Source organism: Schistocerca gregaria, chromosome 4 (assembly GCF_023897955.1).
Source record: "Schistocerca gregaria isolate iqSchGreg1 chromosome 4, iqSchGreg1.2, whole genome shotgun sequence".
Lineage (NCBI taxonomy): Eukaryota > Metazoa > Arthropoda > Insecta > Orthoptera > Acrididae > Schistocerca > Schistocerca gregaria.
The window spans coordinates 51698270-51723962 of record NC_064923.1 but is presented as its reverse complement, the minus strand read 5'-3'; positions in this window follow the sequence as shown (position 1 = coordinate 51723962).

Here is a 25693-nt window from a genome sequence, read left to right as displayed (position 1 = left end):
TGTGAAACATATAGGTTAATGTTAGTCAGGGCCATTCTCTTGTAGGGATTACTGAAAGTCAGATTGCGTTGCACTAAAAAAATATTGTGTGTCAGTTTAAGCACAGTCTTGTATAATTTTTCTAAGGGGACGTTTCATATGTCGACCCTTAGCCGAGGATACCTCACTGGAATCTTCTGATTTTTTCTTGTAGTTTGTGTAATTAGTGTAGCTTTTGTTTATTGCTAGCTCGTAATTGTAGAGAGAATCTCCTTTGTAGTTGTAGTCTTTCATTGTTGTACAGTAAAACAGTTGTGGCATGCATGTAGATTTGCACCAAGTATTTCGCAGCTGCGCTTGCAATTAACTAGATATTATTTGCTATGTTGATGTGTTCTCTTATTTTTGCTCTTCAAATTGTGTTTTTCTGTGTTGTCGTGTGAAATATTGTGACAATAATGGCGTGTGTAAAACGTAATACTAGGCTACAAAGTAAACTGAGAAATGACAGTGAAGACGAAAGCAGTGTGTTAGCGCCACCGTGTAGTGAATTACCTAATGTTCAAAGTAGTAATTTGGTAATTGTGCATATGGAAATGGAGCGGGCTGCAAATAATGGTGTAGGCAGTGAAACAATTAGTGAACAGGGAAGCATTATCGATCGATCGGTCGGCAATAGCTCGCGTCAGGAATCCGAAATAACAGGACACAATCTTGCAAATACTGTACATTCAGATTTTTGGTCCTCACCGTTTTCTCAAATAAGTGAAGACACATTTTCTGCTTGTCAAAACGTGAATGTTGCCGGTGCAAATGCACTGCCGAAAAGCATAGAGGAACAGACTCCAGACACTAATACATTATTATTGCAATTAATGCAACAAATGAAACAAAATCAGAGATAAAGATAGCAACAGTTAGACACAATAGAACAATATCTTCAGAAGTTAGACACAACGCTTGAACAAAACCAGAAAGAAATGGGACAAAATCTTCAAAAGTTAGACACAATGGAACAAAATCAGAGACAACACAGCAAAAGCTTCAAACGTTTGACACAATGGAACAAAATCTTCGGAAGTTAGACACCACACTTGAAAAACACGTGAAGATTTAACTACTGAGTTACATAACATTGAATCGAAATGTCAAAAAGTCTGTAATGACGTAAAAACACAAATTTGTGAGCATTGTCAACCTATTTCTTCGCGGCATGAACATGCATTACAGAATCACGAAGCAGCCATAAAAGAACTGCAAACTACTGTTCATGAAAATCATGAGACCTTGCAAGCCAAAATTGACTCAGTTGCATCTACCGATTCGGTTACGCAACTTGCAAAAACTCAGCAAAACTTAAAGGACACAGTAGATACGATTTCAACACAAATGGACACTCTGAAATTTTTTTTTAAGAAACCTAAACAGCCTACTTACATATTCTCAGCCTGTGAAAATATTTTCATATGAGACTGTCACTGTAGCGGAAACTGCTGTCGTAAATATTTCTTTATCAAAGGTAAGTGACCGTGACGTAATGCGTTGCGAGCGTCCAGGTGTGCCAGCCGCCTTGAGAAAAAGTCATTAGCGTGTGCCTTTCAGAGGCATAGGTGGAGTAAAAAACAGAGGCCATTATCCTCGCTATTGACATTCCTTTGTAGAAAGCATCAGAAATACGACACGCCCAAACTTGAAAACATATGGTTACACTGTGAAGCTCTTAATTTATGATATTTACTGTAATGAAATGATGAGAAACATTTTATATCTATTTTCTTTCTAGCTGAGAGATTGCTCATATTGTTTAATATCCAGTTTCTATCTGCACTGCAGCATTGGTTAAAATAAAATTTAATAGATGTACTGATATCACTATTTTCTGTCTACCGACACAGTAAAGAATAATTTTATGATGTACTTTCTTAGAAAAGAGAGCACAAATAGACATTTCCCTTCACAGGAATTGCAATAATAATTTTCTTACGATTTGGTAACTTATCTGCTAGCGTATGTTCTCGTGATGCATCACTCTAGTGTTAAGATGTGACATAGGTATTAAACATTTTTACTGTAATATTTTTTCTGCTTCAGCTTTGTCATGTTTAGATATAAGTTACTGCATTTGCTGCTGCTGTTTGCCAGGCATAATGTTACTGAATTTGACTTTGTATTACTCTGTTAAGCAAGTTTTACTACGGATTTATTTTTCTTGTTTGCTGTGCATTGCCTTATATTAGTTGTAATATTGCTGCTTGCTTTGATAGCTTCAATTTTTTTAATTGCTGTTTGTATTAATTGTTTTGTACTGCTGCATTGCCTCGTCCCTTAGTTTAGCATCTGAACTCAGTAGCTTTAAGTTAGCTTAAGATGGGGTAGACTATAAAAGAGAACAAGTTGTGATGAATTGGAAGAAATGCATTGAGAAGCTATAAGAAAATGATTTGGCAAAAAAGTAGTGTACAGTGGAGAAAAACTATTTTTGAAAGAGGATGTAAACAAAATACAGAAAGCATGCTTGGACAGGATGTTTTTGGTGGAAACAAATGTTGAGATATGACGAAAGATCTACAGAATGAAGTTTTGGGTTGGACTGCAGTACCATATGTCACACTGAAAACAAACAATGTCCTGTATTTCATGTTATTACGCTATTTGAGGCTGTGTTTGTCCTGTTTTTATGTGTTTAGGTAATAAGATCTCCGTTGTAGAATTTTTCTGATAATATGTTATTTTCTTTGTAAAGATGTTTAGACATTATTTATTCTGTTCTGTTTTAATGCTCATGTGTGAAGTTGATGTTTCAATAATTATTCTGATCTTTTATGTATTTATTTATGTCATAATTCCTGTAACACTGATGTATATGTATATTACTATTATTTTGTAAAGCCTGTATTACTGAAAATATTATCTGTATTGTTATGTTCTTTAATGATATATTTTGTACCTTTGTTATTGTATTCTCATGTTATAAAATTGTAATTGACACCAGTTCATCAAATTAAGTAACTTGTAAGCATTCATTTCACAGCACACATTTCTGTTGGTCATAGTATATGCACAATATGTGATAAAAAGAGGACTGTTAGTGTTGGCACATGTGTTAATAATTCAGCAAGGGACTGGTTATAGCATTGCTGCTTCTAAGGACATTTCAAACAAATTCTTTGTGAGTGGACAAGTGGTGGTTTATGGACATGCTATATTCTCTGCAAGACTCTTCGATGGTGATTGTGCACCTGCACGGTCGCAACAGATGGCTGCTGGCTATCTCTACAAGGACTGCAGTGGGTCTACACCTTTGATGACTCACCAATACCATTATTTCTACAAGGACTGCAGTGGGTCTGCATCTCTGATGGCCCACCAATACCGTAATCTCTACCAGGATTACAATGGGTCTACTCTGTGTTGACCTACCTACCAATATTCTTCAAAACTTCGACTGACTCTGCTGTAGGTTTGCTCTGTTGTGATCCATTACCTGTTTGCATGTCAAGAGTCAGCACTGTCTTTCCGTTGGAAGGACAACACTACTTCTTCAAGACTGCATGGAAATCCACTACTTCCATGTGCATTTTCTTTTATTGCTCAGTCTTTGAGAAAAACACTGCTATTTTACTGTGATGAATAATCAGGACTGTCTATATGGACTGTGAGAAAATTTTATCTTTTGACCAACATTGTATCGATAAGAGTGTGCATTTCATTTCTTTGTTATTGTCATTATGAAAAAATATTTTCAAATCTGTATTGGCCACTGCCCAAAACAATTTGTAAATTTTTTGTGGGAAGCATGGGGGCTATGTAAGTAGGCTGTTTAGGTTTTTTTATAGGTAACGCCAACGCCACATAGCACTCTTTATGAAAAATCACTGGCTGTGCTGTGTGCAGTCAGTGGCTGGTTGGCATTGTTGTAATACTCGTTATTGTAGTGTTGGGCAGCTGGACGTTAACAGCGCGTAGCGTTGCGCAGTTGGAGGTAATCCGCCAGCAGTGGTGGACGTGGGGAGAGAGATGGCGGAGTTTTGAAATTTGTAACAATTGGTGTCATGAACTGATATATATATTATGACTATTAAGGTAAATACATTGTTTGTTCTCTATTAAAATCTTTCATTTGCTAACTATACCTATCAGTAGTTAGTGCCTTCTATAGTTTGAATCTTTTATTTAGCTGGCAGTAGTGGTGCTTGCTGTACTGCAGTACAGTAACGAAGATTTTTGTGAGGTAAGTGATTTGTGAAACGTATAGGTTAATGTTAGTCAGGGCCATTCTCTTGTAGGGATTACTGAAAATCTGATTGCGTTGCGCTAAAAAAATTTTGTGTGTCAGTTTAAGCACAGTCTTGCATAATTTTTCTAAGGGGACGTTTCAAACGGACAACTACGCCAACGGTGACGTCAGGGCACCTATGAAACAGGGAAGTGTCTGCTGGTTAGTTCCACAGCGACAGTCAGTGTGTACACAGTCACATACGCTGCAGTACAGCACAGGGAAGACTCCTACTAGACCCTCTTCAGTGGGGAGCCGTAGGAAGATTGGAATGTGGCCATCCGCTAACTGATTTGGCCCGATGGCTTAATGTGAATCGTTATGTTGTTTCTCGTATGTGGTGGCGACGTTGTATAAAGACCGAAACTGTATGCCCAAGACCAAGGTAGGGTCGACCACGTATCACATCAGGAAGAGAGGACCGTTCATTCGTTTTAAGAGCAAGATGTTACAGCCTTAGTACTACACGAGCCGGCCGGGATGGCCGAGCGGTTCTAGGCGCTACAGTCTGGAAACGCGCGACCGCTACGGTCGCAGGTTCGAATCCCGCCTCGGGCATGGATGTGTGTGACCTCCTTAGGTTAGTTAGGTTTAAGTAGTTCTAAGTTCTAGGTGACTGGTGATGTCAGCAATTAAGTCCCATAGTGCTCAGAGCCATTAGAGCCCAGTACTACACGGCAACTTACATCTGATCCCGCGGATTGCACTGGACGTGTTGTATGAAGGCAAACGATGCACAGACGGCTTCGGCAGAGTGGCCTTTATTGTCGGAGACCTGATTATGTGTACCTCTTACGCTTTTTCACAGAGGGGAAACGTCTGGCTCAACATGCCACCTGGAAGTTCGAACAGTGGCTCGATGTTCTTTTCGCAGGTGAGTCCCGATTTCGTCTGCAGAGTGATTCTCGACGGATTCACATCTCGAGGGAACGTGGAACACGATTTCTGGACCCAGACATTGGGGAAAGAGACTGATATCGAGGAGGATCCCTAATGGAGCGGCTAGGGATTGTGCTGATCTCTCGAACACCTCTTCATGAAACAGTATGAATGAATCGGCAAGATTTAACTTTGGTCAATTATCGTGATGAGATCTAGGGTTCACATGTGCGGATGGTGAGAGGTGCTGTGGGCCCAGACTTCGTAGTCGTGGAAGATAATGCTCGACCTCATAGAACACAGGTGGTTGACGTTTTGGTGGAACGGAATGTGTTATACCCATGGCATGACCTGCTCGCTCCCTAGATTTGAATCCCTCGGAACATGTCTGGGATGCACTAGGGAGACGGGTTGCATCACATCAGCATTCACCAACCATTCTCTAAAACTTACGAGCAGCTCCGCAGGAAATATGTACATTATTGCCTCTGCATGAGACTGATGACATCATTCACAGCATGTCCCTCTTCGTCAGGTTTGTATTACTTCCAGAGGTAGTCACACTCCATACTGAGCACATTAACCAGTTGTCGGAATGTGTGTGCAAATCCGTTAATTTGGAAAAAACGAAGAACATTTTTGTCTACCGATATGCATGTAGCAGTTGTTTATATTTTGTATTCTTCACATTGTTTTTACTTTCCTGTCACCGTTTTATACTGTTTTGTGTCAAAATAAAGACAACCTTCCAAAATTTCCTCGTGTTGCTTTAATTTTTGTGTATGTCCCAGTCACTGTGCTGTCTGTTAACGTAATAAATGAATATTTTATGAACTCGTTCCGTTCTGCAGTTAGTTTGTATGTGGAACAAACCTGTCGGTAACTTCCAGATAGGTGAGGTACACGACATCACTACTTCATCAAGTCTGAAACAAAATTTGTATCCTGATACTCAACTAAGGTATTAGGCATAGCATATTTTAGCACCTAGCTGTTCACTAGAACCTGGGTCACTGTACTAGCCTGCTGATCAGGAATCGCCACCATTACCAGGAACCTTGAAAAATGATTTATAATTACTAGTGTGTATTTGTTTATGGAAAGCTCCTAGTATATGATCCAAAGATATGAAGTGTAATCATGTGAAAGGGTTTAGATGCTGCTTGAAATCTTTGCTGAGTGATTTGTTTATGACTACGGTCAGCTCCTTGTACACCAGGTACACAGACCTTAACGTACTGCCTGAGATCATGTGTTATTGTTCTCCATCAGAATCTTTCCACTACGCACCTGTCTGTCGTTCTACGTCCTCCAAGACATCACACCACATGGTTAAGTGCTTGTTGGAGTACTTCATCGTTGAAAGCGGCTGCAAGCACTATGTGTGGTCCGCAACTCATAGTTCTGCAGATTACGCCCTCATGCGTCATGAACTGTGGTTATCATGAATGCCTGGCAGTCTTTGTTGGCTGCTTGTGCTCTCTGCCACTCCATTACACTTTTCTCTAATGTGCCCAGCACTGCAATCTTCCTATTCAATGTATCTGCTTTTGTGTGCTTCCTACCCGTATTATGGATTGCATCACAATCCCACATCCTGAGTTTGAGTGCACATCTCGTTAACCTATTCGAAGGGTCTTTCAGTCCCAACAGCAAGTTTAATGTTCCATGGTCTATCCCAACCTAAAACTTCCGGACGTACAAATAAAGACGAAAGTACGCATTGTCATGTATTACGTTCCACACGGATCAGATTCTCTACCACAACAAAGGTCAAAAATTAATTATGATTGTAGTGTTGCTCACGCTGCTAAACACTGCATTTTCGGGCAACAACAAAGTTATATTATGTGGCAGGTGTCAGTAGAGCACAGTTAATAAAGTCATTTCTTGAAATAATGGATAAACTAGGCACTCATCTTTTCGTGTTTCCCATGCTGGTCTCATTGTGAAGTCATGGCTCAATCGTCGAAAATCTAGGTGGTGATGATTCCAAGCTCGGATGCAAAGAGGCCTGGGTGTTATTCTGCGATATTCAAAAGTTTTATAGATGTGTTTCATAAACCATTCTTGAAGATTAAACTTTTGCAAGTTAGGATAATGGTGACGTAAAAAAGTAATCAGCACTCCGAATTGAAGTTACACTTCTCTTTTATTACTTTTGTTGCAATATCACGTAACTCGTTCCAAGACATCACTCTACAATGTAAAACATACTTGAAAATATCTTCCTCACTGTTAAAGTTCACATTTCATAAACTGGCTACAATCTGTGTCTTTTTAACATGAAGACCAAAGCTTGAGTCTCTAATAACCGCTTACCCGCCCAAAAATGAGAGTTACAAGTACGTCAATGATCATAGTGACAAAAGAAAGAATACACATAAGAATAATATCATTGCAATATATAGGTATCGATGTATCGAAGTACCTCTACATTAATGAAATCAAATCTGAATTTTGTCACAGAAATATGTTAACTACTTTACAGAAACACAGTAGAATATTGCTGATATCGAGAGGTTGAGGTAAGGTGCCGTAATGGTTACGTAATTCAAGTAGCATTACAAGATGCATTGACGCTTATGCTACTGGATGTTCCTGTTCACCCATTATCTGGTTCAAAACGTAACCAATTGCCCCTTTGGTGGCGCCACATAGGAGGGTAAAATACTTCTCAAAATCAGCAGAGACCAGCACTAGATCAGAAACTAAAGCTACCTTCAATGTTTCAAATGCTGTTTGACACTCACAGAAAATTAGAATATCACACCCTTTGTTAACAGTCAATTCAAACGTACTGTCATCTGTGCAAAAGTAATGATTTCACAAACCCAGGAATTAAATTTTCTCATTTTCAGAATATTTAAGAGCGATCTGTTTTAATTGCTGAAACCCATTAAAACCCAAGATGGTATAAAAAATTTTTTTACTTAAGACATTTTACGCTGAATCTCACGCACAAGATGTCAAGTGGATAAAACTCAGCACATCATCAACTTTTGTCATCACAGCGAATAGATTCGCTATGGCAAACGTCTATAATATGCTGAGTTTCAGCCACATGGCATTTTGTGCGTGAGATTCAGTGTAAAATGAACTCGTTTAGCAAAAAAGAGATGTTAATGACCTGAAATTGACAGCAATGACGATTGAAATCGGTTATCTTAAATAAATAAAATTTTAATGCGATCTTGGCCTTTGAATGGTTTTTAAAAACCTAGGAATGACTGCAGTAGTTTAGTTGTCTACGGCGTTGCAAAGTTCCAGACAAGTAGGAACATCCTTTCTGTTAATCAAGAATGATCAACGGCATGAACTTACAGAAGGCAATGGAAACCACTACATTAAAGACACAGAATGTGTATCCACGCGACATACGGCCTGTAATTTAAAAAATGTCTCCCATTGTCAAAAGATTACGACTAGTCCCTTATTCGAATCTCTCAAAGCGGACTGCCAAGTGGGAGGCGACCATGGGGAAAAGATTGAATGAACACGAGTCACGGCGTGAAATGTCAGAAGTTTGAATGTGACTGTGGAACTCGAAAATCTGAAAATTGAAATGTTGAGGCTCAGTCCAGATACAGTGGGCATCAGGGAATTGAAATGGAAAGAAAACAGGTATTTATGGTCAGATAAGTATAGCGTAGTACCAACAGCAGTAGAATAAGGTATAACGCGGTAAAATGCGTTATGAATAGTAAGGTAGAACAAAGAGTGAGTTACTATCAACAGTTCAATGTAGGATTTTTCTCATCGGAATCCACAGCAAGCCAACACCGACAACAGTAGTTCAGGTACAGATGTCGACGTCACAAGCAGAAGATGAAGAGATAGAGAAAGTATATGACGATATTGTAGGCGAGTTCGTTACGTAAAGGGAGATAAAAATTGAATAGTCGTGGGGGATTGAAGTTGTAGGGGAAGGAGTAAAATAAAGGGTAAGGGTAACGGGAGAATGTGGGCTTGGTAGTAGAAGTGAGAGATGAGAAAGACTAATCGAGTTCTGCAATGAATTTCCGATGATAATAGCGAATACTCTGTTCAAGAATCACGAGAGGGCGAGGCATACTTGGCAAATTGAGTGAAATACACGAAAATTTCCGTTAATCACGGTCAGACACAGATCCAAAAATCAGATACTGGATTGTAAGACGTACTCTGGGGCAGATATCTATTCAGATCTTAATCTGGCAATGAATAAGAGTAGTCTGAAGATCAAGGGACTAGTCAGGAAGAATAGTGTGAAAATAAGTGGGATACAAAAGGACTGAAGAGACACGCTTGAAATTCTCTCAGGATGTGATAATGTATAGCTCAGTAGACAGTTAGATTGAAAAGGAACGAACACCTCTAAAGAGGGCAATCACAGAAGTTGCAAAGAAAACCGCAGGAACAAGGAAAGTAATTAAGAAGAAATCATGAGTAACAGAATAACACGACTAAAGAAGGAAATATAGGAATAAAAATACACGATACTTAGGAACGAAATAACTAGGACGTATAGGAACTTAGGTCAAATGGCTGCATGAAAAACGTGAAGAAATCGCAAAAGAAATTATTGTCGGAACGATAGATTCAGCATACAGAAAAGTCAAAGGAACCTTCGGTGAAATTAAAAGAAAGGGCTGTAACAATAAGAGTGCAATGGGAATTCCACTGTTGAATGCAAAGGAAAGAGCAGATACGTGGAAAGAGTAGGATGAAGAACCCTGCGAGGTGGAAGATTTTTCTACTGACGTGAGAGAAGAAGAAACAGGAGTCGATAGGGAAGAAATACAGCATCCAGTATTAGAAGCAGAATTTACAAGGGCATTGGAAGACTTAAGATCAAATAAGGCAGAAAGGATAGGAAATATTCCGTCGGTATTTCTAAAATCAACGGGGGAAGTAGCAACAAAACGACTATTCACGTTGTTGTGTGGAATGTATCAGACTAGTGACATACCATCAGACTTTCGGAAAAATGTCGTCCACAAAATTCCGAAGATTGCAAGACCACACAAGTGCCAGAACTACCACAGAATCAACTGAACTGCTCATTCATCCAAGCTTCTAACAACACCAGTATTCAGCAGACTGGAAAAGAAAATTGAGGATCTGTTAGATAAAGATCAGTGTGGCCTCAGGAAAAGTAAAGGCACCAGCGAGGCAGTTCTGACGTTGCGGTTGATAATGGGTACAAGGGTAAAGAAAAATCACGATACTTTCTTAGGATTTGTCGACTCGGAAGAAGTGTTCGACAATGTAAAATGACAGATGTCTGAAATTCTGAGAACAATAGGAGTAAACTATAGGGAGAGACGGGTAAAATACAGTACGTACAAGAGCCAAGAGGGAAGAATAAGAGGGGAAGACCAACAACGAAGTGGATGGATTAAAAAGCGTGTAAGACAGGGATGTCGTCTTTCGCCACTTCTGTTCAATTTGTACGTCGAAGAGACAAAGACAGAAATAAAAGAACATTTCAAGAGTATTATTAAAATTAGAAAAAAAGAATATAATTGTTAGATTCATTCTTAAATTCGCTGATGTCAGTGAAAGTGAAGAAGAATTACAGGACCTTTGGTTGGAATGAACAATCTAATGTATAGAGAATATGGTTTGAGAGTAAATCGAATATAAACGAAAGTAATGAGTTCGAGCAGAAGTGATAACAGCGATAAACTTAATTGGTGATCACGATGTAGATGAAGTTAACGAATTCTGCAATCTAGGCAGCAAAATAACACATGACTGACGGAACAAGGCGGACATCAGAAGCAGACTAGCAGTGATAAAACGTGTTTCCCGGCCAAGAGGAACCTGCGAGTACGCGACATAGGTCTTAATTTGAGGCATAAATTTCTGGAGATGTGCGTTTTGAGCAGAGCGGCACACTGTTCTAATCTTCCAGCAAGTTTCAAATCGGTGCACACTCAGCTGTAGAACGAAAATTCCATTTCACATATTATTTGCTCTCATTACTGGGTGCCGCTGAAGCGGAAGAAGTATGAGTGCCACTGTACGCATTTTATGTCATTAGAATCTGCGTCTAGATGGGCGCGCTCCTGATCACAAATAATTTTAAGTCTCGTCTTTATAAAATTTCTTGTTTTCGTTGGACGCAGACGAGATACTGAATCTGAGTGCTTGCAGACTAAATGTGTTACGGAATTTAGGTTTTGTAAAGCTCTCTCGGCAGCACTCTGGTCCGGGCGCGCGTTTTGCGTGAGGGCGACGGCCTTCCAGGCGGGCGTTATCTGGCTCTCCGGCGAGGTCGCAGGCCGTGTTTGCAGATGCAAATGCTTAGCGCTGTAGCGGGCGGCGGCGCGCGCGCAGCACTCTCGCTGGAAAGCCCGCGATAACAGCCGGGGCCTTGTCCTGTCCTGCTGTCCCAGGGCTCCTCTTTTCCATTCCGGCCGGCGTGCCCTGCTGGCGCGGACTGCATCCGCCAGATAGCCGGAGGGTCAACAGCACCGGCTAGGCTGCTGCCTGTCTGTTTGCCGCGATCCGCGCCCGACAGGTCAGCAACCGACTCTGTCACCTCCGATCGCGGCAGGTGTCGCCACGGTTAAAACCCCACACTGTTGGTTGACGATGGAACTCGTCCCTGCAACACCACAGGAAAATTGATAGCAGAGTGCGCATAACAAACACTGGAAAAAAAAATGGAAAACGGGAACGAGATTGAGGAACCAGTTACGAAGTGGAGTAGCTAATATGTAACTCTAGTCACAGTTGCAAATACACAACTGGCCATTAAAATTGCTACCCCAACAAGAAATGCAGATGATAGACTGGTATACATTGCACAAATATATTATACTAGAACTGATATGTGATTACATTTTCACGCAATTTGGGTGCATACTTCCTGAGCAATCAGTGCCCATAACAACCATCTCTGGCCGTAATAACAGCCTTGATACGGCTGGGCATTGAGTCAAACATAGCTTGGATGGCGTGTACAGGTACAGCTGCCCATGCAGCTTCAACACGATACCACAGTTCATGAAGAATAGTGACTGGCGTATTGTGACGAGCCAGTTGCTCGGCCACCATTGGCCAGACGTTTTCAATTGGTGAGAGATCTGGGAAATGTGGTGACCAGGGTAGCAATTTAACATTTCCGGTATGCAGAAAGGCCCGTACAGGACATGCAACATGCGGTCGTGCATTATCCTCCTGAAATGTAGAGTTTCACAGGGGTCGAATGAAGGGTAGAGCCACGTGACGTAACACATCTGAAATGTAACGTCCACTGTTCAAAGCGCCGTCAATGCGAACAAGAGGCGACCGAGACATGCAACCAATGGCAACCCATAATATCACGCCGGGTGATACGCCAGTATGGTAATGACGAATACACGCTTCCAATGTGCGTTCACCCCGATGTCGCCAAACACGAATGCGACCATCACGTTGCTTTAAACAGAACCTGGATTCATCCGAAAAAATGACATTTTGCCGTTCGTGCACCCAGGTTCGTTGTGTAGTACACCATCAAAGGCGCTCCTGCCTGTGATGCGGCGTCAAGGGTAACCGCAGCCGTGGTCCCCGAGCTGATAGTCTATGCTGTTGCAAACCTCGTTGAACTGTACGTGCAGATGGTTGTTGTCTTGCAAATGTCCCCAGAAAACGAACTCAGGTATTGATTAAGGCGTTGCTGCACGATCCGTTACAGCCATGCGGATAATATGCCTGTCATCTCAACTGCTAGTGATACGGTGTTCCGTATTATCCTCCTGAACCCACCGATTCCATATTCTGCTAACAGTCATTGGATCTCGATCAACGCGAGCAGCAATGTCACGATACGATAAACCGCAATCGCAATAGGGTAAAATCCCACTTTTATCAAAGTCGGAAACGTGGTGGTACGCATTTCTCATCCTTACACGAGGCATCACAACAACGTTTCACAAGGTAACGCCGGTCAGCCGCTGTTTGTGTATGACAAATCGGTTGGAAACTTTCCTCATGTCAGCACGTTATTGTGTGAATGCTTTGAAAAGCTAATCATTTGCATATCACAGCATCTTCTTCCTGACGGTTAAATTTCGCGTCTGCTGCACTTCATCTCCGTGGTGTAGCAATTTTAGTGGCCTGCAGTGTAGTATACAATTAGCACAACATCACATGAGGTAAATGTAACTGGACTGTGCTGCCTCTCGCATGCAAATGTCACTACATCCCGTTATAACTAATGTACCTAAGATGAAATGCAAAATGATGTGATTCTTGAGTTTCTCCCGGCGTATTTGATAATCAAAATATCCACGGGTGTACTGCCGGTCTATAGTGTCCTACGGGCACAATATTTCGGCCATCAAACATGTCGCCATCATCAGGTGAACTGACGGACTGAGCTCCTGTGAACGTGCCGGCACGGAGATCCGTACGGACAGCGTTGTTAGAGAGGCCATCGAAATTCGCACCAATGACGACCTCATAAACCGTGACTGTGGCTATAATCTTAGCAAGGCTTGGGAACCAGCGATTGGGTTAATCAAGAGTAAATCGAGCAAACGCATAGTTGTGACGACCACGGCGGACAGAGCCATCACACCGACGTCATCTCAGACGCCGTCGCAATCTGTTCCACCGCGAGACCGTGGCGCGGGGCGCGGACGGCGGAGGGAGCGTGCCGCGGGCGGAGGGTATTTAAATCGGCCACCGCCGCGACCGAACCCAGTTCCCCCTGAGCAGCCATAGCGTACGGATCTCCGTGCCGGCACGTTCACAGGAGCTCAGTCCGTCAGTTCACCTGATGATGGCGAAATGTTTGATCGCCGAAATATTGTGCCCGTTGGACACTATAGACCGGCAGTACACCCGTGGATATTTTGATTATCAAATACGCCGGGAGAAACTCAAGAATCACAACATATATGAAGTCAGGAATCTAGGAGTGTGTTCCTTAGGGACCCCGAAAGCAAGACTAGGCTAATTACAGAGATGTTTAAGCAGCAGCTCTTCTTGCACTTTGTACAAGAATTGAACGGCAGGAAATCATAATACTTGTCACAACGCAACGTAGTCTCTGCCACGTACTCCGCAGTGCAGTACGATTTATATGCACACATCACTGTTGCCCATCTCCTGCAATCTCACCATCACAATTCTACTTTGCGCCATGTTCCTTTTCAACACTACGACACAGAGGTTCGAGGTTAAAATTGGACTGGACTCCACAGCGTGCTGTGAAGTATGGCACGTTTCTCACTCGAGCATTGTAGGAGTTCCTCATTACTGTAATGAATTCTATTTACAAAACGAGGAAAATGGTAAATGAAATTCTGTGACACCTTTTAATCGCGAAAATAAATACTATCACAACAGGCAGAGGTAACTACCACCGCCAAAAAATTTGGAATGGGTTTAACCACACATGCCTCTTTATTTGGAAGCTGAACAGTAAGCTTTAATAGTGCATTATATGTATATAGTTTTGCGACAACCAAACTCGGTGACTCCATTCACCATCATCGATCCTGTGTTCCTAAATAGTTATGATAGCATCATCAACTTACCAACCATGCAAACACAAAGATAGATTAAAATCAGTATATAAAAGACTGTTTAAGTGAATTTATAGTAATCATTTGATAAAAACCAACAGGTTCATTCATTGTCACATACCTAAAATAGTATTGTGTATAGTAAACCATGACGAATTTCAACTCTGTAAGTTGTACAAACGCACTACTCATTAATAAAATAGTTAACAAAATATTCCGTAGTTGAAAATTTGTCAGTTAGATGGTACACTAAACTGCAATACTCTCACGTAACCTACCAAACTACTAAAACGACTGTAGAAAACGATAAATGTGTGAAAGAAACTACAGCAACATCAGAAGTAAGTAAAACAAAGAAACATACATCAATGTGCAAGTAGTCCTTGTAAGGACAGCTTGTGCATTAACGTTCAAACAAACTAGTGACTGCTATCTATGAGTCTTACAAATTTCGCTTGCAGGTTAATCTTCAGTCTAGGTAGTGACTGCTGTCTATCGGACTCTGTCCCACAGACTCTGCTTACGGATCAGCACTCAGACTAACCGGTAATAGCCATTTATCAGACTCTACTTCGGAACAAACGGTCTGACAGGCGAGTGTGAGCTTGCCCAGAATTCTGCTACAGGTCTCGGGTGACTGTGTATGTGATTGTGTTATGTACTATGGTGAGTGGGCGGAAATACATGTTGACACAGAAGATTAGAAACGCGCAAGAGCTGACTTCGGGAAGGTCTCGTCTCTGGCTAAGCTATTAGACCAACAATATATGCCAACGACTACACTACAGCTACTATTAGTGATTCAAAATTAGCGAATCACCAGCAGATGGACATACTGAATTAGCTGCTCAGCCAGCCACAGGCACTGGAAGACAGCAGCTGATGATCCCACGGCTAGGACAGCTACCTCCGCCATTTCACCCCTTAGGTGAATCAAAAGTGGGCTCGGACGCACATCTCCATTGTATGTGCATAAAATGAGTGTGGATAAAGTATCATAACACCAAATATAGAAAACCACCTACAGAATATATGTTAAACGCCCACTAGATACTTTTCAGAGTGAACAAAATTTATCTGTGAGTGTATCCTCCTTATATCATAAACTTCTCTAAAACAGATACCTGTCTACCTCGTGTAAATGTCGGAAACTAATTATATACATCCACATAACATTCGATAATCGCACGATAAGTTATCACTAACACCAAAGGTGAAAAAAGCTTCATACGTATCAATGTTGAATGCAAGAATTAGATACAGATGAGAAATAATATTATACCTAGTAAAATGTGTGTAAGGCATTATTAACTATTCCTATCTAGCCAAAGCGGTCAACAACCACAAAACTCGTATCGAAAGTGGTTAAATAAAGCGTAGATATGTAAAGAAAATATTTTTGTCATAAAAAAGCTGATGAATACCTTCATGAAACCAACATACACTACTGGCTTATGTCACAAAAAGATATAACAGTCTAAGACAACCACTTGCACCAACATCTATATAAATTGTGTAACCAGGTAAAAAAGTTAGTAACATAATATAATACCATCAAACGTCACGTCACAGTCATTACGGTCACAAGACTAAATAGGGGACGGGCAGACGCACGTTATGGTGACAAAAAAAAAAAAAAAAAAAACACTAAGAAGGCCCACGCAGAGCGTCTACGTCATATCATACCAAAAAGAATGGTAATAGTCTGCAAGGATGCAGTACAACATAAAGAATACCTCATTGAATCATGCAATAACAGAAAAATATTTGAACAGTAAACAACATTTACTGGATGCAACTAAAATACTGCACCCTCCCCAGTAGCCTATACATAACTCAGTAACAGGTTATGTGTAGGCAAAGCAGACAACAGAAACTAAATAAATAAGACCTATCCACATAAACTGCGCCAAATATGGCCAGATGTGGTCTGAACGTGTGAAGAAAATATTAATGTCAAAAAAGAAGACAAAAAACATAGGATACCTGTATGAAACCCATAAAACGACTGAGTAAAGTCCCAAATGGTGTAAAAGTGTAAGGCAACTACGTACAGCATACTCAGTGTGATCAGAGTAGCCAGGTGCAAAATTAAATAGTAATATACTATAAAGACAGCAATTGACCCAGGCTTTAACGGACAATAAAAATCTTCTGGGCTGTTGACCACATTGTCTGTATATAAAATGGTGAGAAAATTTTTATTGTCAATGACAATGGCTGTGGAAGCCTATACTTAACATCAGTAGACAAGTCGTAACAGATTAGTCAGAAAAATGCAAGTCGTAACAGAACATAGTCAGAAAAATGTTAAGGTCGATACTCTGTAACAACTGTACCCACTAGAAGGCACACCCTGAACATCTACGTTGTACCCTACCAAAATGGGATGTGCTAGTCTGTGAGGATCCAGTGCTGTAGCAAGCTTAGCTTCACAGTAACAACTCATCGGGTGTCAGAAACGCAGTAAACCATCCAAAACGTTTGTCATTGAAAATAAAATATAAAAAATTTAAAATTGGCTATACCTATGAATATTATACATATGACTTTGACACACAGCAATATTTATATTGTCAATTTGATAACTTTATCTACATTAACACTTAGATATTGTTGATTCCGTCCTTGCAAGGACTACTTGCAGACAGATGTGTATTTCTTTAGTTTGCTTGTTTCTGAGGTTGTTGCAGTTTGTTTCGTACGTCTATCATTTTCTACAGTTATTCTTGTAGTGTAGTAGTTTACTGTGTCATCTAACTGCCCATTTTTTAATAATGGAAAATGTAGTTAATGATTTTATTAATAAATACTACATTTGCACAATGTATAGAGTGGAAATGTGTCGTGGTATACTACACATAATCCTATTTTATGTCTATGACAGTGGATGGATCTGTCGGTTTTTATCAAATCATTACTATAAATTCACTTGCACAGTACTTGATTTTCATTCTCTTTTCCATCTGTCTTTGTATTTTTCATGGTTGATAAGTTGATGACGATATCATTACTGTTTATGTATGCAAGCCTGAAGATGGTGTAGTGACACCTCAAAGATGGTTTACTATAATAAAATAACGTCAAGAGGATGGTGTTATTTTTTTTTAATTAACTGGGAGACTCCCGATGATCGTCGTTGAAGCTTGTGTAGAGAGCGAGGTACCCTCTCACGGGAAAGGCATGCGACACCACGAGCTTCGCAGAGCGGTCGATTGGTTTTGCATTGGGCGCCAGTACCAGGTACCGATGTCTGACGCTTCTCTTCGCTACCGAGGGTGATTCGAGGGTTGAACTCCAGTTGAAGGGTCAATGTGTCATCGCAGGACCCTTCGTCATATAGTGGACAAGCTCAAGAGGGCTGCTGTTGAATAACTGCGCAGGCTCGGCCGGCGACGTCTTGATGAACTTCCGGTGGATGCAAGTACGTTACAACTCAAGGGGAGGAGAAAGGCAGTACTGAATGTGGTCCAGTTGCAGATTTTGTTTTCATACAGGTATAACGTTAGTAATTTGAAATAGCCTTTATTTTGGTTACTATTTTTTTAATAATTAATTTTTTCTTTGGTTATAAGAGGCTTATTCTTTTATTCCCTGCTCTCTTTTAATCGAAGCCTACACCCTTTCAGAGACATGCAGTTAGTGCAAAACCTTTTTTAAGCAGTTTACTTTGTGAACAACTGCAACTCACGAACGCCTCAAGTATGCCCTATTTGAACGCTGGTGGTTAGGGTTTCGCACGAAATACCATCTCAGAAGCCAAAGGTGTTTGTGGGTGTCACTTGCTTCGAAAGTACTTTGACATTTCCACAGGTAACATGTTCGTGATCTATCTGATGTTCGTTCTATATTGTGCACCCGCATTATGCAACGAATTTCTTAAATGCGTAGAATGGCTTCTGATGCAGTGGCGCCGTCTTATAAAATGAGACCATATATGCACTGGCTGCTTCACACAGAGCAACCTTTAAGACATTTTCTTTCTATGTGTAGTGATAAAAACCGTCTACAACATTATAATCCAACAATTATTTTTCAGTTAGTTGGTACCTCGTAATATTTATCGATTTGTTTAATAAACCGAAAACTACATGACAAAATTCTTTCGCTACTGTGTACTGTTTACGACAAACTGATGGTTCCCCGTTACACACTTAGGTAGGGACAAGATACTCTCCTTTCCTTCGTGCAAAGATATCGGCTAGTTCGCAGGTACTGTCTGCCACAACTCTGGATAATTTACGCTATCGCCTTTAATGTCAGTAAATGTTCTACACTGAAGATCCGAAGAAACTGGTATACCTGACAAATGTCGTGTAGGCACGCAGATGTGCCGCAAAACGACGTGGCATGGACTCGACTAATGTCTGAAGTAGTGCTGTACGGAACTGACACCGTGAATACTGAAGGGCTGTCCATAAACCCGGAAGTTGCAATATATCCCAGATATGCTCAATATTGTTCATGTCTGCGGAGTTTGGTGGCCAGAGGAAGTGTCTAAACTTAGAAGAATGACCCTGAAGTACTCTGTAGGAGTTCGGACGTGTGGGGTGTCGCATTGCCCTGCTGGAATTGCCCAAGTCCGTCAGAATGCACAATGGACATGATACGATGCAGGTGGTCTAACAGGATACTTACATAAGTGTCACCTGTCCGAGTCGTATCAGGGATCCCATATCACTCCAACTGCACACGCCCCACACGATTAGAGAGCCTCCACCAGCTTTAACAGTCCCCTGCTGACATGCAGGATCAATGGATTCATGTCTCCATACCCGTACACGTCCATCCGCTCGATACAATTTGGAACGAGACTCGTCCGACCAGGCAACATATTTCCAGTCATCAACAATCCAATGTCGGCTTTGACGGGCCCAGGCAAGCCGTAAAGTTTTGTGGCGTGCAGTCGTCAAGGGTACATGAGTGGGCCTTCGTCTAACGAAAGCCCATATCGAAGATGTTTCGTTGAATACCTCGCGCTCTGGCACTTGCTGATGGCCCAGCACTGAAATATGCAGCAATTTGCGCAAGGGTTGCACTTGCGTCACGTTTAATGATTATTTTCAATCGTCGTTGGTCCCGTTCTTACACGATCTTTTACGACGCATCGATGTCGGAGATTTGATGCTTTACCGGATTTCTCATGCGCCGACCATAACACCACGTTAAAACTCACTTATATCTTGAGAACCTGCTACTGTAGCACCAGTAACCGATGTAATTACTGCGCCAGACATTTGATGTCTTACTTGGACGTCGCCGACAGCAGCGCCGCATTCTGCCTTTTTAAATGTGTATGTATTTGAATAGGCATCGCATGCCTGTACCAGTTCCAAAAAAAAAAAAAAAAATGGTTCAAATGGCTCTGAGCACTATGGGACTCAACTGCTGTGGTCATCAGTCCCCTGGAACTTACAACTACTTAAACCTAACTAACCTAAGGACATCACACACATCCATGCCCGAGGTAGGACTCGAACCTGCGACCGTGTACCATTTCCTTTGGCGTTGTAGTGTAAGAAGACCGTTTATAGTCGGATAGCTTTTGCCATGTTTCACGACGTAAAACAAAGTACTCCACATTTTGTCACTGCTGTTTGGCTTAAAAGAGTTAAATGTAGTTCAGTTTTTTTGTATATTCCGTTAATCCTATTTGTGACAACTCGCCATGATGTAGAACGTCTTAGTTCTCTGTTGAAACATGACCACTTGCTGCTCCTAAGTAACTGGTTTTTCTGTATAAATCTTAATATTTAACAAAGTTTTGAGACACATAATGCAACGACATTTAAAGTACCTACTCAGAAAATTATCTACCTTTTGGGCATATTGCTTTATAGTAGAGACTTACGCATCCGTTGCACTTTGCAGTGGACTTTGAACTGCCTCCTGTTGCCCCCTCCCTGCGGCTGAGAGCTGGGTGGGGTCGGATCAGCGGCGCGCAAGCACCCCAAGGCCAGACCCCTACTTCGCTCCCCGCGGCGACCACCACAGGGGTTCGTTTCCTGCTCGTGGCGGATGCGGGACCGTTTAGCCAATCAGCGCCCAGGGGGACCATTTGTTCCCCGCGGAGGAGAGGAAGAATCCTCTTCTTCCTACAGACGCCATCCAATACGTTCACTTTGTGTTCCTAAAAGGGTGAAAGACTTTTGCATACGAATCGTGGCAACGACAGTTTCATCTCCCGACCGTATTCGAATATTAAACAGAGGAAAAAAATGACGTCTGATATGATGTCACTGCCAAGAAGGGTAATATTGTCTGCAAGGGCTAGAATTCATGTGGAAACGACTCTCTTCCTCTTTTTGGCAGCTGGGGGCAACGCCAGCTGCTCTGTGCACCACGATCCCCCCTGCGCCATGTAATTGTACCGCTGCCGATGTCAAACTCACAACTGTGGTATGAATGACTCCCTGTGGTAATCTGATAGCTACTATAATGTTCCAAGACCCGAACACTGCCTTGTAAACGTACAAAACTACTAACCTTCAGCTAACGTGTATCTGGCCCTACGAGGCTCTCGTCCTGGGTCATCTCCAATGCAGAAAAGCGTCTCGGGATAGCTGTTAAAAAATTTGCTGGTTACAAATTTACGCAAAAATCAAAGATGCCAATTTACACCCCCGAAACAACGCAGTTTATTCCCACGATAAAACCCCTCACCAACTGCATTTCTTCACCCAGCAGCTCTGCGAGCTAATTATTAGTTCACTGATCTAGCACAAATCTACCGCTCAATAAAAATACCGGGGTGGTCTACACCACTGTGCATTCGCCTTTCACAGTCATACATGTCAATCATCTATGACTACGGCACAGCTTCCGCCTACACTGAAATAACAAAGTTTGTTAGTGACATTCGAAATGGACTATAACTCACTGTATGCTGTAGCCTTTTGATTTCGCTGCTTCAGGGAAATTTCCTAAATTAGTTAAAAACAAATACAAGTAAAATAAATAACCAGACTAACAATGAATTTTTTGTTATTTTTATTAGTTTTATAAAACCTCGTAGCCAGTTTTGTAAAGGCCTGGTCACTATTGCTGTGGAGGCCGAATTGCACTATTATTACGGTAGCCACCGTTTGTGAATTCATGAAACAGCAGCTTCTGGTGCAGCGTACTGCTAACACAATTTCTCCCTGACACTATTACACCGGTATGCACCAGGGTCAGGTAACAGGATAGGGTAACGAAGGTTCTACAACACTCCTACAAATTAGTAACAAAGTCACACAAATGAGTTAAAAAGTTTCATTTATCTTTGTGATTTGTCGTATAATTAAGTCTGTAACACTGCATGTAATATAACACATAAAAGGCCCTCAACTGCTAAGTGCCAACAATCGTAGGTACTCTTCACAGTACATAGCAAATGCAGTTTACAAAAACTGTCTGTTCAATTCTAAGAGTTCGCTAAACGACGTTCCCTGTCTAAGTCAGTTCTGGAAGATGATCTATAATCAAGTGGACGGGAGGTGCCTGTAATCCGCCGAGGCGAAGTCGATATCTTCATCCTCAGCGCCGCCCGTGGAACTCACCCAAGTGGCGAGTCTCTTTGGCCCTGGCCCCAGCTCGAATCTTTGCGCTTGTGGTGCCTTTGCCCTGGCTGCGTCTTGTTCAGACGATACGGCAATTAGGTGTCTTGAAAATACTTTGACAGCGCACGGTACGCAGCTAATTTTCAAAAAATGGTATGTCACAAACCAGCTTTATTACACATGGCCCTATGGCGCTTGGAATCTTCTGTAATTTGTATTGTAACAAAAGTTTCATTTTTCAAAATTAGTTAATTGTGTTGGAGTATTTTGCACAATTTCAGATTATTAAAAAATTTGATTATACAGTTTTCAAGGACATTAATTACATAGGCTTTATGTGAGAAACATTTTTTATATGTCATCGTTTCTAATATAGTCCCTACAATACTAACATGCCAAATTAACTGCCGGGGTGTGGATTACCTCTTAAAAGTGAAATTCGGCATAACCAAAAAAATACGTAGTGCACTAAAGATATCCCTCTACACACCAGCCTAGTTACATCAAGATCGTTTATTAACATTTGGTAATGTTCGCTTGCAACTATTGCACACAGTAAAATGCGACTTTATTACTAAATTTGTAAAGCTTTACTCCATTTTTGTTTCTAGTGTTAGTTCTGCGCAAGGCGTTTCGACAACTCGCAACCATCCTTAGGGACCTAAGCAGGTTGAAGGCGAACTCCACTGACATGACTTTGGAGGTGCTCATGAGTATTGCCTGAGTATTTTGGAATACAGATAACGAACCAGTGGTCTATGATAGCTAGTTAGAGAGTAATAATGCAATTTTTATTGATTTTGTTTGTTAAGGTAGTTACCCTTTTTTATATGGAAATAACCCTACCAAATTGAAAACGCATTAAAACCTACAACACAGAATCATGCGACAATCGGCAGACAAAACAAACCGCGGCAGAACCCACCTAAATGAAGGTTTAATCTAAGAGTGAAGTGGTCGTTACTGTTGTCGGTAGAAAGTATCGTCAGTGAATGGACAACTGTTGTTTACCAAATAGACACGAAGCGGGTACCGTTGACATTTACACTGCTGTACAGATAGTTTTAGTGTCATATATATACAAAGATAAATAGACGTAAGAAATGAAATGAAATTCATTTACTCCGTTACGAGCTACCGGAAATCAAGGGACGGTTGTACCAAAATACTCAAAAACATCTACTCCCGGACTCCGAAATATTGTGTTTGGAGCTCGGGTTCAGTCTGTGTACCATTAATGATCACTGTAGTACAGTTACACTGCTCTTATTGCTGTGTTTCTACTGGACGTATATGTGCGGGTATGTGGCACAGGGCTGTCTGCACCTATTTCAAGTACACTGACCACAAAACATCACCGTTAATATTTACGTATATGTTTACACTGAAGACTAGGGCAAGTAAAGGTTAATTGCGTTACATTTCACATTGTTACATTTCACATCGAAAAAGCTATTCAAAACAAATAATTAGTCATCTCCTGTACTGAAGATACGCAACAACAAATAATAAAACGGTCTCCACAAACTGAAGTATGTGAGAGATCAGGTATGCCGTTATTCGCGTGGCCGCTGTATAGCTAAATTAAAATTACCACGTCCAGATCAGAAACGCTATTAGGCCGTATTTCTCCAATTCCCAAAACGAACTGATACGTTACGACATAACATAACATGTCATGTGCATCGTTCCCAGTATTTACCTGTACCGGAAGTAGTCACAAAGTTTTAATTACTACCTCTAAAAAATAAAGTTGCTTAATCAATCATTCGTTTGTTTTTAAGTAAATGTTGAACACACTGAAATCTTCGCTTCACAACAGTCAGCGGTGTACTACAGAAACAAAACAAAACGGCACAACGCAGAGATAAAGAAGAGCAGTATGCAGTAATTCATTTTCTATTTTTGAAGGGAGAACAATGTTGCAACAGCCGGTGGTGAGGTGGTGAAAGCGTACGTCATCAATCCAGCAGAGTGTTTTTTTATCGAAAAGTACCAAGGTGTGGTGCTAACAAGTAATGCTCATAGGAGCTCTCTACCGAAACCTCTCCACGAGTTTGAGTTTTATCTACACTACTGGCCATTAAAATTAATACACCAAGACGATCAACGAGTATTCATTGGACAAATGTGAACTGACATGTGATTACATTTTCACGCAATTTGGGTGCATATATCCTAAGAGAAATCAGTACCCAGACCAACCACCTCTGCCCGTAATAACGGCCTTGATACGCCTTTCAAGAGCTTGGATGGGGTGCACAGATACAGCTGCCCATGCAGCTTCAACACGATATCACAGTTCATCAAGAGTTGCGACTGGCGTATTGTGACGAGCCAGTTGCTTGGCCACTATTGACCAGACGTTTTCAATTCTTGAGAGATCTGGAGAATGTGCTGGCCAGGGCAGTAGTCGAACATTTTCTGTATCCAGAAAGGCCCGTACAGGACATGAAAAATGCAGTCGTGCATTATCCTGCTCAAATGTAGGGTTTCGCAGGGATCGAATGAATGGTAGAGCCACAGGTCGTAGCACACCTGAAATGTAACGTCCACTGTTCAAAGTGCCGTCGATGCGAACAAAAGGTGACTGAGACGTGTAACCAATGGCAACCCCTACCATCACGCCGGGTGATACGCCCGTATGGCGATGACGAATACACGCTTCCAATGTGCGTTCACCGCGATGTCGCCAAACAGTGGTGTGACCGTCATGATGCTGTAAACAGAACCTGGATTCATGCGAAAAAATGACGTTTTGCCATTCGTGCACCCAGGTTTGTCGTGGAGTACGCCATCACAGCCGCTCCTGTCTGTGATGCAGTGTCAAGGGTAACCGCAGTCACGGTCTCCGAGCTGATAGTCCATGCTGCTGCAAACGTAGTCGAACTGTTCGTGCAGATGGTTGTTGTCTTGCAAACGTCCCCATGTGTTGACTCAGGGAGCGAGACGTGGCTGCACGATCCGTTAGAGACATGCGGATAAGATGCTTCTCACCTCGACTGCTAGTGATACGAGGCCGTTCGGAGCCAGCTTGGCGTTCTGTATTACCCTGCCGAACCCACCGATTCCACACTCTGCTATCAGTCATTGGATCACGGCCAACGCGAGCAGCAATATCGCGATACGATAAACCACAGTCGCGGTAGGCTACAATATGACCTTTATCAAAGTCGGAAACGTGATGGTACGAATTTGTCCTCCTTACACGAGGCATCACAACAACTGCTGTTTGTGTACGAGAAATTGGTTGGAAACGTTCCTCATGTCAGCACGATGTAGGTGTCGCCACCGCCGCCAACCTTGTGTGAATGCTCTGAGAGGATAATCATTTGCATATCACAGCATCTTCTTCCTGACGGTTACATTTCACGTCTGTAGCACCCACCTGCAGTTGAGGTGGGTTTTGACGTCATTCCGTGGCATCAAACACCCCCTAGGTCAGAATTACGACGTGTCTTATGAATGGGAAACTACGTTTCATGTGATTTTAAGGTATGCTGACGACTACT